Source organism: Pyxicephalus adspersus, chromosome 12, assembly GCF_032062135.1.
Source record: "Pyxicephalus adspersus chromosome 12, UCB_Pads_2.0, whole genome shotgun sequence".
Classification (NCBI taxonomy): Eukaryota; Metazoa; Chordata; class Amphibia; order Anura; family Pyxicephalidae; genus Pyxicephalus; species Pyxicephalus adspersus.
Genome location: NC_092869.1, coordinates 17795888 through 17812930, shown reverse-complemented (window position 1 = coordinate 17812930; position 17043 = coordinate 17795888). Strand labels below are relative to the sequence as shown.

The window sequence follows — 17043 nt, the reverse complement described above, 5'->3', positions numbered from 1 at the left end:
GGAGGAAACCCACGCAGACATGGGGAGAACCTGCAAACTCCATGCAGATAGTGTCCTGGCTGGGATTCGAACCTAGGACCTAGTGCTGCAAAGGCCGGAGTGCTAACCCCTGAGCCACCGTGCTGCCCTTCCCTGACAACAATCGGCCAATGTGAATGCCGAACGCATTTGTGTATTTTGTTGTGAAGCTTCCCACTAGACTATGTATGTTAGCATTTAGGCTTTAGTTCTGCTTACATTATTAATTTGTTCTAGGGAAAAATCCCCGCCCCTCTTTTTTTCCAACATAGTTTTGCCAAGTTTTTATGTTTTCAACAACTAATTGATAAATGATAACCCACTATTCATGTTAGATGTAAGAAATAATTGGGTCTGATTAAGGTAACAGACTAAAGCTGAACTATCATGACTTTTTACCATTATATACAAGGGTGGATAACCCCCTTTATATAATGCCTTTTTTTTAATTTGAGGAGGGTGAATGAGCAGAAGAGACATTTCCAGAAGGTTAAAGTTAGAAAGATCTGTATTTAACTATTGACTTTACAGACATTGATATACTAATACTTTACACTTCCTGTAAATTATAGACCTTTAAGCCTATGCTGATCTGTATCACCAGCACTTGAATATATACATTAAATTTGCTGCTATGTCTAAAGCATTCATCAGTAGTAAAGGTGTATTAAATGACCTTAAAAAATATTAAAGGTTTAGCCAAAAGTAAAACATGTACAGGATTTTAGGTTTTCCTGACTTTTGAAAAAACTCTATTTATGTAGTATGTATTGTCAGTACTCTCTATCTTCATGTAGTATGTATTGTCAGTACTCTCTATCTTCAGTCAACACGTGCAGCAAGCCTTAACAGAGAATTTATTGCATTACATTAGGCAGCTTTATGAAAGCTAATTTACACATGCAGATGATAATCATAAACTCTTTTGTCATTTTCAAGACTTGGCCATTAGCCAGGTCATAACCTTTGTCAGTAGCGACTGGAGGGGGACTTAATTATAACTTTCAACACTGGAGGTGTGCAAAATTTCAAGAAATGTTACTCTAAACTAAAGGTCCCTGTGACATGACCTCAGACAAGTTTTTGATTATATTGACAAACATTTAAAGCAAAAAGTAAATAAAATGTTAACGCTTAAGTAGAAAAAAAGGAAAGGGCTCAATGAACCATGTGCTCTTTTTATACCTTTATTCTTTTTTTAATGTTTATTTTTGCTAATGCTGGAGAAATCTAATTTTGGAATTGTGCTGCAATCGGAAAAGGTGAGGAATTTCCATGATCTTGGGTAGTGTTAGAACTAGATAAGCAGGTATGGGTGGGAACAGATCTTGATTTGGATCTACTTTAATACAGGATTAGTTTAGTTAAGCCTCAAACTCCATTCAATGGCACAGTCAGATGTGGGAATCTGATCAAAAACTAGATCTGTTCCCCTGTGTTTGTTGGGCTATTTTGTTGTTCTTGTTTTGTTTTTGTACTTTGTCTTAAGCTTGTTTTTATTGTTGGCATCAACCATTGGTTTATTTTATGACATGGACCATTTATCCATGATTCTGATAAGACCCTGAATTGGTAGATGTTCATATTGATCGGTTCGATTTTAATTTTTTTTGCCCATAAGGGCATTTATGGTATCGTACCTGTAAACGTGTTAAAAATGAATGAAACAAAAAAGTAGATCTGAGAGTTCTTGAAAGTAGGATTCAGAAACTTGGGTTAAGATTGCATTAGACTTTTCAAAAGCTGACTGCTGAAACGGGAATATATCCTTTATAAGTTGAGACAAATAAAGGTTACGATTTACAAGGTTTTATTGCAGCAGTACGCAAAGCCTCTTTTATTTACACTGACACTAACAATTTTTTGAACCTTTTAAAGTGGTAGGTGTGTTGTGTAAATCAAATAGTGTGGACCACCTAAAAATCTATTTTTTCCAGCATGTAATATATAAAAAAAATCAAACCTTAAATAATTTTTTATGCATAGTCCTTTTTTTAATATTTATGTTGATGTTATGAATTTCGAAAGTAAGAATATTTAAACTGACTATAAGTATATTCCGTATAGTTTTTACACCAGTAATTACTTGTTTTGTGGTTGGTTAAGCTTTATATATTACCAGCGCATTACCCGGCATTGCCCGGGTATTTATTTATTGCAATCTTATTTTGCACAGGAAAAGGAATCAAAAAAAGCTATAGTGTTAAATCAAAGAATTTTTTTTTAACAGGTTTTAAAAGTAGAAGTACAATATACAAATTATAATGTAAAATCTTTGACAAATTGACTGTTTTTACTTTAACACAAAATTTGATCACCTCCACGAGCAAGAATAAATTAATTCTGCGAACCCACCCTTTAGCAAGAACATAAAGTTGTCTGTGGGAGAAACAGGGTGATCTCAAATCCACTCGGCAGTACGTAATAGTCTGCCCCTGTGACTTGTTGATTGTGATAGAAAACGCAAGTCTCACTGGAATTTCTAATATCTTTAATTGTATAGGGAGATCCGTGGGAATGAGTGGTATCGTGGGATAATAACTGTTTAACCCTATCTTTTTCCTGTTAAAATAGTGACATCAATTACATTGGCCAGCAGCTTCTTAACACAAACCTTCTTACCCTTGTGCCATTGCAAAGTTTTGGTGGGTTAAGGTTGCGTAGTAAAATAATTGGAGAGCCGACTTTAAGTAGAAGAAGATATCACGTGAGTGTATCAGTGTATCACGTGAGTTTAGGAATTCTGTTTGGAAATTGATGACCTCATCGGCATCCACTATGGTATAGATAGACTTGTATTCAGTGACTACGCCTGGTAACATGGCAAGTATTTGATTGTTTATTTCATCGACATCTTCATTTTTAGCAGCAAGAATTGTCCTCTCTCGCAACCAGTTAAAATTGTGATAGTTTTGTAAAATTGCTGGATAGACTGCATCTGTTATCTCTGCAATGGACATCACCAGATTACAGAAATCGGATGTCAATTTTTTCTTGCCAGAAGACTCAACTGGTGTAACCTACCTTCTCTAATTTTGAGTAGTTTTTTAGAGCAAATTAGAGCACTTTCATCCCCCAGATGCACTTTTGTGTTTTGCTTTAAAGTTATCTGTAGCACATGTCTCTACAAAGATGAATGTTTTAAACGTGTAGCTCTCATCAGCCGCTTTTGCATAGTAGGTCAGGTTGAAAAAAGACATAAGTCCATCAAGTTCAACCACTAGGGAAATAAACATATCCCAGATATAAAACCCTGTAAGTATAGTTGGTCCAGAGGAAGGCAAAAAAAAACCCTGGTACAATTTGCTTCAACAGGGGAAATAAATTCCTACCTGATTCCATGAGGCAATCGGATGTTCCCTGGATCAACAGTCACTGTTATTTTTACTTTAAAGCCTTAATACCCAGGTATATTCTGTGCTTCTAGAAAAGCATCCAGCATTTTCCTAAAGCAATCTATAGTAGTTGCTGAAACTACTTCCTGAGGGAGCCGATTCCACATTTTCACAGACCTTACAGTGAAGAATCTCTTCCTTATCCGGAGCTTAAACTTCTTTTCCTCCAGATACATAAAACAAGAGGGCACTCTTTGCAATGATCCCAAAGTGAATAATGGGGAAGAGAGTTCTCTATATGGACCCTTTATATATTTATACAGGGTGATCATATCCCCCCTTAAACGTCTCTTCTCAAGGGAGACTAGATTCAGTTCAGCTAATCTCTCTTCATAGCTGAGCTCCTCCATTCATGTTATTAATTTAGTTGCCCTTCTCTGCACTCTCTCCAATTTAACAATGTCCTTTTTGTGAACTGGTGCACAAAAAACTGCACTGCATATTCCAGATGTGGTCTGACCAATGCTTTGTACAGGGCCGGATTATGTCTCCATCTCTGCAGTCTAGTACTTTACTAGCTTTGCATGCTGTTATTAAGTCTATGATCTACCAGCACCCCCAGATCCTTTTCCATTTCTTACTCCCCCAGATGTATTCCCCCTAGACAGTATGAAGTCAATACCAACCAAGTCAAAATCCTCTTCACCCAATAATGCTTCCAACTCCCCTATCTTGTTTGCTAGACTTCTAGCATTGGTGAACAGGCCCTTTAAACCATTGCTGCTTTTACCATCCTTGTTTGCCAAATCCTTTTTTTTTAGTACAATTAGTACTGCACAATCCAATGTTTGTTTGTAACATAAGAAGCTCCTTACAATTATCCATAATCCTCCCCTCAACTATCCCCAATCCACCCTCCACTAGAGTCTGACCCCTGACTAACCTTTCTGCCACTTTATTTACCAGTCCCTCCCCCCTCTGCCCTAGTTTAAATATCCCTTCACCATCCCCCTAAATCCTTCCCCTAGCACAGCAGACCCCCTTTTTATTTAGGTGCAAACCTTCTTTGGCATACAAGGTCTACCCCAATGAAAAGTCACCCCAGTGCTCTATAAACCCAAATGCTTCCCTTCTACACCAGGACTCAATCCATCACATGCCGAACCCTTGGCACCAGGGAGATGGCAAACTATTTCGTTGAAGGGATCCGGGCAACAAACTATTCTATCCATCCTCCTGATCATAGAATCCCCTATGACAACCAATTGTCTTTTCCTTCCTGCGTTTCCCTCCCCACCACTACTAGATGTGCTGCTCTCCCGGCTGTTAGGGGTAGCAGTAACATCTAGAGTTGCCACCACTTGGTCTGCCACCAGGACATCTTCACATAACTTTGCAAACATGTTGGTGTGCTCAAACACAGGGCTGGCCTTCCTTTTCTGGGTGCCCCTACCACTCCCTCTAGCTACATTAACCCAACTCCCTACATGTTCATCCTGACTAACCTCTCCACCCTCCACATCCAAGCCATTAACTGCCTGCTCAGTGTGCAGGAGACCCCTCTCAAGGTGGTCCAGTTATTTCAGTGTTGCAGTGTGCTTCTCCAGCTCTCCACTGCGAGATACCAGAAAGGCGACTTGCTCACATTGGTCACAGCGGTATTCACCTAGGAGCTGTTGCTCCATTTGTGCATACATGTGGCAGTCTGTGCACTAAACCAAACCTTCCACCTTGCTATCACTAAATTTCCCAGTTACAATTTTTGTTTACAAAGAGTTATAAAAGGGTTACTTACAGTTTGTGGTTACTATAAGGAATTAACTCCTTTTGTTTTCAAACTCCTGTTTTTCCAACTCAACTTGATCAAAGAGCCACTTGTTTCACAAGCCAAACAGTGAGCAAGCTCAAAATGAGTGCCCCAAGAACTTAAATCACCTGTGACCACTCCCCCTTAGAGGTCAGAAAGGAAAAAAAGCTGTTTAAAACAAAACTGACAGTCAAGCAAGCACAACCAAACAGTGAAACACAAGACACAACTCCCAAATGCACAATATCAGACTCCTGTGTTTTCTAACTCAACCAAACAGTGAAACAAAAGACACAACTCCCTAATGCACAATATCAGACTCCTGTGTTTTCTAACTCCACTTGATCAAAGAGCCACTTGTTTTACAAGCCAAACAGTGAGTGTTGACTTTGGGATGACGAGCAGAGTTTGACGAAAGTTTCCACAGAGGAGTACATACAGATAGGAGCTCATCCTATCAGATTATTTCCTCTCAGATCTCTGAGTGATGTGAAGGGCCTCGAGAGCTTTCTTGTGAGCCATGGGGCATTCATCCCATCCAATTAATTTACGTGACTTGAACACCTGTGCGCGACCATTTGCCTTACTTAGGTTGCAGGTAAGATTTTCCTGCCTGGCAATGTCAAGTGGCAACTTAAGTGAAGAATGGGCTGTCCTCTCTCCTTCCATTAACATTGCTGCAATTCCTGAAGAGGCGATGGCAAGAGCAACTTCTCCCTGAGCCCAGATTGTGGCCAGAATTAAATTAGTTAAAAATTAGTTAAGAATCAGGTAGCGAAAAAACTGCCTTGTTTTTTCGCTACCTGATTCTTGATAATTTTGTATGCTTTTTTTCTCATCTTGGTTTAAAAGTGGTTTCTTATTAGCAACGTATGCACTCAGCTCTTTGACGTTGTGGTTCTTTTCACATATGTAATCTGAGTAAATTACATCTTGTGGTTCCCGGACTGGTGCAGGCAAGCCAAGTTGCAGTAATGTTTTTTTGATCATGGCCACACGTTTGTCTCAAGAATAATCAAAGCCTTGTTGAAAATGTCGGGACCAAAGGTAATTTCTAATGTGTGATTTTCTGTCCGGACTTTGGCCAGTATATCCTCACTTAGGGCCTCCTTTTATGTTTTCTGTGAAGTGTTTGTATTGGATGGACTGCATGTAGTCAAAATTATTGCAAATAGGTTTCTGATTTGCTGTGGGAGGGAGATTAATTCGGCTTCTCCCAATATGTCATCCCAGTGCTGGTCTCCTTCCAGTAAACAATTATACATCACCATATTATGGTTAAATAAGTATGAACCCATTTGTATCAACTGTAGTACCCTACGAGTTTCGCCACTGTGGGCTTCCTCAGGGGTAGTAGTAGGTCAACAAAGAATTTGAGAATTCTAAAAAAGAATTCTATGTATACGCAAACGTACACTTTTTTAGGGGCACTGACCCAGGTGATCCCCTCACCCAAACACATACAAAGGTCAATCCTAGAATACTTCCCCAAACGCCAACCCCAAAATCAGACTTAGGTTTACAATTTCTATCTACTTATGTTCTAACTCCTATTGAAGAGGGAGTCCTCAAAATGGGAGTATCCTTTTGACCATCTAGCCAATTAAAAAAATTGGAGGTAGTCAAAATTATTCACCTTTTTGCTAGAAACCTAACACTTAAACTAATGTATGATACCTCAAAAAAACAAACATTCCTTTGGAAACTTTTCAATTTAAGGACTTTAACATTGAAGACTTTCGAACTCTAAAAGCTTTACAAGAACTTTATACAGAAAGTAATCTAATGACCCATGAAATAGACTCAACATTGATTTACAACGCACCCTCCTAATACAACTATTATACCTATAAAATGTAACAAATCAACGTTTTTTCCTTCCCTCACATACAACACGCATGTCACAAAAGATGTTCTAGGTTTAGATCCAAAGGCCATCTAACCATCTCTTAACTTCTCTACAACAACAAGCCCTGAAGAATTTGCAAAACAACAAATCAATCACAATCAAACCAGCTGAAACATTGTCATTTTGGACATAGTTCTGATTATCCATATGTGTCTTAACATACTCCAGGATAGAGATTGGTACAGTATTAATCAAGAAGAGGCTGAGAATTACGATGAAGAATAATACTCGCTTATTAGTGAGGCCCATACATCTGGAATAATTGATACTAAGACAAAAGACTTTTTATGGATCAAATATCCGCTAATACCCACATTTTATAGACTTCCCAAAATTCATAAAAAAAACTAATCCAGCAGGCCTCCCAATTATAGCGGGCATTGACTCTATTTCATCAAGAGCCAGAGATTTAGTTGATACTTAAGACCCCTTGTGACCCAGTTACCATCATATTTAAGGACACAATTCAACTGTTCCAAACGTTACAAAACAGTCCCCCCTAATACATCTTTAGTCACAGTGGATATTGAAGCTCTTTATAGCAGCATTTCCCACTCAAAGGGAATAGAAATTATTTCATCCATTCTTCAAACGATCCAACCCTACATTCCTATAATACCTTCATCGACAAACTTCTCAAATACATTCTAACCCGCAACATTTTTACATTTAACAATCAGTACTATATACAATCACAAGGGGTTGCGATGGGGGACAAAATGTGCGCCATCATACGCAAACCTGTACTTAGGACTATGAAAAAAACAATTATTTTCCAAACCAGAATTCAATCGATATCACCAATACATATACTTGTGACTTCGCTTTATCGATGATATCCTAATAATTTGGACAGGCCCCCCTGAACCTCTTAAAAACATGCTTGAATCACTTCATGAGAACAGATTCAATCCTAAATTCACTTAAAATATACAATCATACCAAATCACCTTTGATATATTTGTTAACATATCTAACGACCTGCATGTTACAACTTCCTTATATAGAAAAGAGACAGCAGGGAATACAATCCTTCATTCTCAAAGTGCCCACCCTAAATCACTAATAAAAAGCATTCTGTACAGTCAGATGCTGAGACTTCGTGGAAATTGTACATCAACTTTAGATTTCAACATAGAAGCTAATGCACTCCCTGAAAGACTTATGGCAAGGGGATACAGTAAAAAAACGTCTAAAACGAACCTACCAAAAAGTTCAACACCTCAATAGAAATTATACCTAATAACCAAATCATCCTATACCCAACAAACGCTTAGATACATTACCCGGTTCAATGGACATCTCTACTATAGTAGGGGACAAACCATGTATTACATACAGTAAATCATGTTCTTTACGAGATTCTTTAGTTCAAATTACATTATAATTCACAATTACTAACACTAGATCAATCCAAACCTTTGGGCACATTCAAATGTGGTCATTGCAGCCAGTGTGAATAGATTCATGAAAATCTAGTACTTCCTTTACCAAATGGTACAATACATAAGATTAATCGCCATGTCAATTGCTAATCAACAGGCATTATATACATTATTTTTGGCTCATGTACAAGATTTTACATGGGCAAAACAAAAAGTCCTTTGAGAAAATGAATCTATGAGCATATATACATGATTGAAAATGGGAAAATGGTTACTACAATTACCTACCACATAGTAACAATGCAAAATTTTGACCTGCACAGTATCGCATTTGCAGCAGAGGGGGAAACTTTGATAAAAAAAACTATTACAGGTAGAAACTAAGTGGATCTTTTTTTATTAAAAGCCAACCATTACCCTGGCTTAAATGATGTATTCAGTTTTAAACCTTTTCTATAATATTAACTACCAGCATCAAACAGACTTAAACCCAAATTAACATATTTTGGTTCAGCTACTATGTGATACTGGGATGTTAGATTATGTTATATTATTATAGTTATGTATTGTAACAGCTGGCCAAATAAATTACAGGGTTTCCTCCAGGATGACCAGTACATTCCCCAGATACAGGGTATACGCAGTGTATTTTTCTGTTTGGTCAGTTTTACTTTTAACCTGAAGGTGTAGTTGAAGTACCAGGCTTCTTGGCCAGGTGGGGGAGTTAAAGGCCTGGGTATGATCAACTGTCTCACCTGAAATGCAGGTGGTCCAAGGTGAACTGGGAACTGTGAGTAAAGACCCAGACTTTGTTACAAAAGATGTTTGGTTAGGGCCTTAGAGTCCTGCACAGCACTAGGTTGAGCTGGATTGCTAGTTAAGGGAACTAACAGTGAGTTAGCGGCCAAGTTGCCAGGCTTTATTTTTGCTGTTTGTTTTGTTTTGCCTGTTTTGTGCGGAAATAGTGTTAAGTGAAAAAAACCCTTGATGCACTTAAAACCTGCTGGCTCTGTTTTCTGCTTGAAACACCCCCCGTTGCTACAGACGATCTCACAGTATGTACTGAAATATTCTACAAATTGGATGTTACTTTCAGCAATACTGTAACAAAATTTATTTATAACCAGAATGAATACTTATACTGTATAAGGATTTTTGTTTTGTTTTTGTCATGTCCCAACTATGATTTACACAATCCTATATGAGATAATGCATATAATATTTGTCTGCTCTTCTCACTCTATTCATACGTTCCGTAACCACGATCAGGCACAATACTTGTAGAGGGCGCCTCCTTTCTCACCCGACTTGCGGGAACCAGGGCACCCTGGACTTCTGGGGTGCAACTTAGGCAAGCCCACCCCTTATTGGGGATGGCTCTGTCTTTTCCCCGTATATCCTCGTCTTCTTAGACGGGGATGCTGGGCTGGAGACGGCTGCTAGCTATCACCAGCACTGAGCCAAATGACAGAAGACCCGCCCTCTCCCAACAAATGACGACATACGACACGTGCCGCTACTCATCCCGGCATCACCAGGCCAGCCCCCAGAGGCATCCCCACTCTGCTTATGTGCACGTAGGTATATGAGAGGTCCCTAGGATGCCGTCTTCCTATTAGGAGGGCGCCATGGGAACCACAAACAAGGCTATATCCAAACGAGCAAACAATCACTTCCAGCAGCAACAGAAGGAGATATCTCTGTATAATTCAGGTACATTTCAGTTATTGTCATTCATGATTTCTATTGAATAATAATTACTATGACTATGAATATAAATACTTAAGAGTAACATTTTTTTTTACTTGTAGTATTCACACTGTGGAAGCTTATTTGGCAAACTTACTTTGCTGATTACATCTGCCAGTGAGCATTTACTATCTCTTTTCTTGAAATTGAGACCTGTTTAAATTGAGCTACCATCCAACTTCTCTACCTTACCTATACATATATTGTATGACAACATAAATACTTAAACCTAACTATATTAACACAAGGGATTCTACCACACTACTCTATTTCCCCAGAACTCTTCAGCTTGTCTCAATCCTGAGGTTTGCTTTACTCTCCTTTCAAGATTAGGCCATATTTGAACTATGTAAGTGTGATATTTATTTCTACTTTATATATATTTTTGAAACTCCATTGCCTGAATTTATTGTATATATTTGATCTATGTATACAGTATATCTTCTCAAAAGATAGATCTACCTAAACCTAACATATTATAAGTTTCAAATCAAAAACCTTATTACTTGAATTGAATTTGATGAAACTATGAGAAATATGATCGTTGTACTGTTTAACAATGCATTATATTAAACCTTTGCATTTATGTTTGTAAATTCAGATCACTTGAACCCTTTGCATATACATAGAAAATTCTTTGTTGACCTACTACTACGCCTGAGAAAGCCCACAATGGCGAAATGCGTAGGGTACTATGTTTGATACGAATGGGTTTATACCTTTTTAACCATAATATGGTGATTTATAGTTTGTTTAATGTCACTTGAACTCTGTATAGTGCCTCATTAGGCCACAACAAAATCTTGTATGTATCACAAGAAACTATTGTGACATAATGGAAAAAGGACATCATTTTTATTTTTTTTGTATTTGATACGTGTGAAACTTGTTACTACCAATTATAATTCTAATATTTGTGCCGAAAACCCTATCCTTTCTGTCTTTCATTTTAAATATCTATATAATCCAGGGTTAGGTACAATCAAAAATTCAAGTTAAAAACTTAACATATCCACCACACAGTATTCCAATTAAAAATTTTCCTTCCAGTAAACCCAACTTCTGACAGGCCTCTCTAAATGTCTGACATACTTCCCCATTTACTGTTCCTAGATCAGTGAAAGATGTTGGTCCTAGAACTGATTGAAGAAGCATACTAAGGAAATAGCATTCGGCGTTATTGGGGTTGAACCATGTACACTCAACCTAAGTCATCACTTGAGACTGCATCGTGTCCAGGGACAGGCTGGCCAACCTTTCTTCTACAGAAAACTTTCCTGGATGTATTCCATGTGTAATATCGAGGTAGGTCAAGATATGACAAAAGTCCTTGCAAAAGGATCCTGTTGACACAGTTAAAAGAATGCTGTTAAGGTCGTGTTTGGTGGCTGATCAACCACTGTAGGGGTGCTCTCTGTTGTGAAATAAACTCTCTGGCCATTTTGTAAATGGACGCTGAGATGAACAACAAACAGTAGGCTGTCTTTCGTGAATGAGAAACCTTAGGATTCATCAAACAGCCTCGTTGCTGCGAATGTATCTTCCCAACTGATACCGCAATCACAATCGTTAGTTCTCTGGTTGCTTCGGCCGAAAACAGCCATATCACACTACCTTTAACATACTTGCACACATATTTGATTGATTTCACACTGTTATAGTACTCCACATTTATGTGTGCCTGAAACATTTTTGACAACAGCGGCTAAAATGGCACAACCCACCTATTGTCCATTTCTATTTGTTTTGCCACGTATATTTTTTTTTCCTGTTAATCCTCCGATCCTCTGCAGCTCGCCGTCTATAGAGGATAACCGTTGTTTCTGGTTTGTGTCTCTTGAATCAATTTTCTTGGGTATTTCCTGGTACAATTTCTGTTCTTCATTCAAGGAAGGTTGGGATTGAGATTTCCACATGATCTGTGGTACATGTTTTTCGTTACCACTGCATAAAGTTCAGGATCTTGTTTTGGGTCAGTCAACTCGGCAGATATAACGTCATCGATTTGTGTTGGCTGAATTTTGTCCACCAACCAGATTAAATTGTGTGAGTGTGGCAGTCCTCCCTTTTGCCATTCAATTGTGTACATCCAGCATTGCCATTCAATTGTGTACATCCAGCAACTTGGCAGTTCAAAGACATGGGCCTTTGTTATAAAGTCAGTTAGTTTCAACTGCTTCTGTTAAGATACTCTGGCAATCAAGTCATGGCACTCACTATTGACTATTGGTAAGCATCTACTTGATCTCTGTCCAAGTTGGATTACAGATGAAGGTGATAAAATCTGGTCTGGGTCTGGTCTCCCGTATGTCCTCACACAGGTCATAGCATCTTGCGTGTATTCGTGCATGTGTCTGGGACTACCTGTAAATATAGATGGTAGTATGACTTAAGGCACCAAGGTTTTCAGCGTTGGCGCCATTTGCCACAGCATCTCTAAGGTGAAAATACTCTTTAACTCTTAGTTTACATTGATGTAGACAAATGTAAAGACGTTCACTCTTGATTTTAGCATACATATCAACGATGAGTTCTGTTAGGTATTTCGAACCATTATTCTGTATGCATTGAAATCAATGGCTGAAACTTTTTTGCTGGTTGGTTCACCTGTTTTTGGGTTAACCTGCCTCAGATTAAAATGTTATCCATCTTCACCTCGGGGAAATATCACTGGGTACTGTAGAGCATCATAAGATCAATGTGTTTCTGAAATGCGCTGGAATGATTTGCTGCGTCATTGAATGACGATATCCCATTGCTCAAACTTCATCTACCTGAGGAGCATTAAATCGTCGTTCATGTTCGCCTGCCTGTCTTTGGTCTGCTGTTTTGACAACTTTATGTTCATCCGTTGGCATATGTTCCAATGCTGTTTTAAATGTTTCACTAAGAACGTTGTGCTCATGAAACATCCTTTGTAACTTTAAGACAATCTGAAACTTTGTTCTCGAGATGTAGGTGCACCACTGGTCAGTTTCTATTAGTTCATTTTCAATAAAATATAGTTGTAGAAAGTTTGGTAGTTGATTTGGCAGCGGAAGTAATGATCCTGCTTTATGGTAAATTTGCCCTTGCAAATCCAGGCTGTTGAACAACTGGTGTGGTGCCGAATGATGTCGTTTGGAAACATGAGTTGTATTTTCTATATTATTAAAAAATTGCTTTGACTCTGAGGTATTTGCTGATGTGTATTTCCAAAGTTCTTGTGGTGGGTGGTGTTTCCAGTTGGCAGAGTTTGTCCTTTGTATTTGTGCAGCAAATACCAGGAGACTCAGATTTAAACTTCTTGGCCTGACAGTAACTACAACAATTTCCATTTTTCGGATGTTAACGCTTGCATGCTGCGAGTAGTCTTTATGTGGATCGTAGTGGAATCCTTCCAGTGCTATGCTAAAATGTTTTGCAGTCCGTGATCGTCTGGCTCTTACTCTCATTTCCTGTTTTTGGGTATCACGATGTTTGTACTGTTTCTGAAGTTCTAGATGTAGTAGTGGCTCTATCTCTGTTATCCTGTAGTCGGGCCCCATGCTGTTGTACTGTTTCTGAAGCTCTAGATGTATTAGCTCTCTCGGGCAACATGGCAAATTTTCTATTCCTGTCCTTGGGATTTTCTTGTCTATGGTGTTATTTTGCCATTGATTGTACTCGGCTAATTGCCTTACGTTTTCTCGAAGGCAATATTACAGGCCTGAAATTTTGTAACAGCCAAAAAAAAAGTATGTAAGCAAAAGGCACACTGTCACTGAGCAATACATACATACAGTCAAATATACCTCTGACATAGACCACAGTGCCGTACAAAGATCAGCGGTGCACTCACACGAGTCTGAGAGCTCTGTTGCAAATCTGTCCCCAGGTATTTTATCACTACATTTTCTCCAACTCTGTGATCTGCAATCCAGAGCTCATGTACACTTTAATATGGTTTACAGTGAAGGGGATTGATGTGCGTAAAATCTTTAAAGCAGCCTGCCCTACATTTCTGTGCAATGTGGTTCTTTTGGCTGCTTATAGAAATGAATAGGCTGTTGAATGCATGGCAGCATGCACAAAAAAAGTATATTTGCTGTGGTGGGAATAAGCCATTACAGCACATACGATAGCATCATGTCTCGGTGCTAAGTTTGGCCAAGAACCATCATCACATAACTATTAAAACTGATAAAACTGCAAACGACAATATCTTTTTGCCCATGAGAGTGCTCATAAACCATTCTCTTACGAGCGCAAACAATTATTGGTGTACATGTTTCCACACCAACATTTTGTCCAGTAATTAACAAAAATTAATCTGCTATAATTGTGTTCTGAGTCAACGGTTTAGTTTGAAATATTTCACAATCTTTGGAATATATTTGTATTATCGCTGCAGCATCAGTAAATGCCACACTTGAGCATGTTCTATACTCTAAAATCGTTGGAAAATTTGGAGTATACGTAAACAACAAAGTTGTAATTTGCTACAAATTAACTGTGAACCTGTCAAATCAAGGTTGAATTCATCAAAACTGCTTTCCATGCAGTTACATTGTATGTATGTATCATAGTTCTCCCCAGAGGGTTTTAGCCGGTTGCTCCGCCCGGCTGCTGTGAATACCCCACCCACTTCTCCTCGGCAGCTCTCATCTTCCGCACAGATCTCAGTGAGGCTGCTCTGTGCCATCTGTGCTGTGTGTCATCCGTTCAGAGGATTGCTGCTGCGGATGAGAGGTGAGCACACACAGTTTAGCCTTCATGTGAAGGGGACACAGGCAGCCCCGCCCTCATCTCATAGCACGAGCTGGGATTTCCAGCTTTAAAGAATTTCAAGATATGGGGGCCACAAATGTAAAAAGTTATGAAAATTGAACTTTGGGGTTGCTGTTTCAGAGGAAAGTGCAACTAGGAGTCCTAAATTGAAAATGCAAATTGGGTATCCCGGGGCCACTAACATAGCAAGGAGCATTGGGGTGGGCCCCTAAATATATACCTACCTGTCACAAATCTATACCTATGAAACTGTCTGCTTTTCTTCTTTGATCACCAATTTTTCTGAAAATATGCAAGTGTCGGGCACATTCTCCCCTTACAATCTCATTACTACAGCATCATTAGAACATAAAACACTCTGCCCATTAAAATGGGCTTCCCTGCCCTGTTACACATTACTGTCCACTTAACTAACATTCTGAACTTCATTTGGGGAATGGGGAGGTGTAAGAAACCAAAAATAAAGGTACAAGTGGGGAACATCTGTGACTAACATCCCCTAAAACTTCATCACTATGGCATCATTAGAAAATGAACTCTGCTCACTAAATTTTATTGAGGTTGAGGTACTGGAAGGTCATGTGTAACAAGGAAGTGCATTTTGAGGGACATTTTATTTTTAATGTTGTAATGATGCCATGGTGATGATGTCTCCCACTTCCACCTATATTTTTGTTTCCCTGCACCTCTTAATTCTGGGGAAATTGGGGTTTGAGGTAGAGATGCAGACACACATGTGTAACAGAGCAGGCAGCAAACTTTGCTAGGTAGAGATTTATGTTCTCATAATTCCATACTAATTACATTTTAGAAGGGTTTAGCCACAAGTGTCCCCCACTTGCACTTACAGTTTAAGTTTCCTTTGCCTCCACATGCACCTTAAAAATTTCAAGTTAATACAACGAACGGTTTAGGCGATATGAAGGTTTGACCACAGCAAATTGTTAGGCTGCAGAATGACAAGCAGCTTTTACACACACAGCTATCACACTGTGTTGCTGATGACATTATTACACACAGTGGATAAACTTCACAGACAGTGTTTTTTTTTTGTTTTTTTTAATAGAATATAGACAATGATGAGAGGGGATCACTGGCTGTCTTGTCCCCATCTGATATCACATGCATGATGCTATTAAAGCATCGCCACATTTTTAACATTATATTAAAGAGTGACTTTCTCTGTTATGTAATGGAAAAATGTGCGTTTTTAGTTTTTTTTTATTTTTTGTTTTTACACTTTTCTGGAGAGGACCTCTCCCCTTCAGACTTCACTTCCATTTCGGTAAAGACCAAAGGGGGAATCCGCAGCCTCCTGGGATATTTGCCTTTAGAGGCTTTCCTATAATGAATAAAAAAGTGTTCAATCTCATGCATGTGCAGTGGAAGGCAGCACTGGACGTACAAGTGAGCCAGCGTGGGTCCACTGAGCTAATTTTGTAAAAGAATCAAGTGAAAAAAAAATGTTTTCACAAAAGTTCACTTTAACTAAATATAGACACAGGAGCACATCTAAAGTTAGGCTGAATTCACACCCGGCAGTAAGGTTACATTTGTCCATTCCTCATGGCAGGAACCACTGCTGCTTAAAAAACTTCTAGCTCTGAAAAAGCCCAGCACTTACCGCCTGTTAGCAATCCTAGGTGCCTAGCAGTTGCCAGAAGTTACTCAGAAGGGGTAAATGTTTTTTGCTGCTAATATGATCTAAGCCTAACTTGTTACACCACATTCATTATACTATTTCACTACTACAAAGGAATACACTCTTAAAACTTAGAACACTAGTAAGTTGGGTCACAATACATGGCATAGGACAGTTGTGGCAAAATACATAGAATAGAAAAATTGGATATACTAACGGGGCAGGCATTACAAAGTTGTAACAAATTATTGGGAGAAGGTAGAACACTGAAACAATAAGCGGTTACTGATTACCTATGGCAAACTGGGAGCACTAAATTTGCTGTGTTTTGCCACACCCCTTTTTTACTTTTACCACCCGGCTACAGCTTCCCACCACCCGGCTGAAAAAACATTTCTGGGGAGAATATATATATATATATATATATATATATATATATATATATATAT

The 17043-nt window shown here is 38.6% G+C and overlaps 1 protein-coding gene across 2 annotated transcripts in view; it reads left to right on the top strand.

Moving 5' to 3' along the window:
* The window catches only part of FUT8 (fucosyltransferase 8), a 140735-nt gene that overhangs the window by 21539 nt on the left and 102153 nt on the right, over nucleotides 1-17043 (top strand). Inside the window, exon 2 of one of the 2 annotated variants that reach the window (XM_072427851.1) lies at nucleotides 11317-11508. The exons of the other annotated variant lie outside the window; for it this stretch is intronic. The gene's annotated coding sequence lies outside the window, so the exon portion shown is untranslated. The remainder of the gene's footprint in view (nucleotides 1-11316; nucleotides 11509-17043) is intronic. 2 annotated transcript variants of the gene reach the window in all.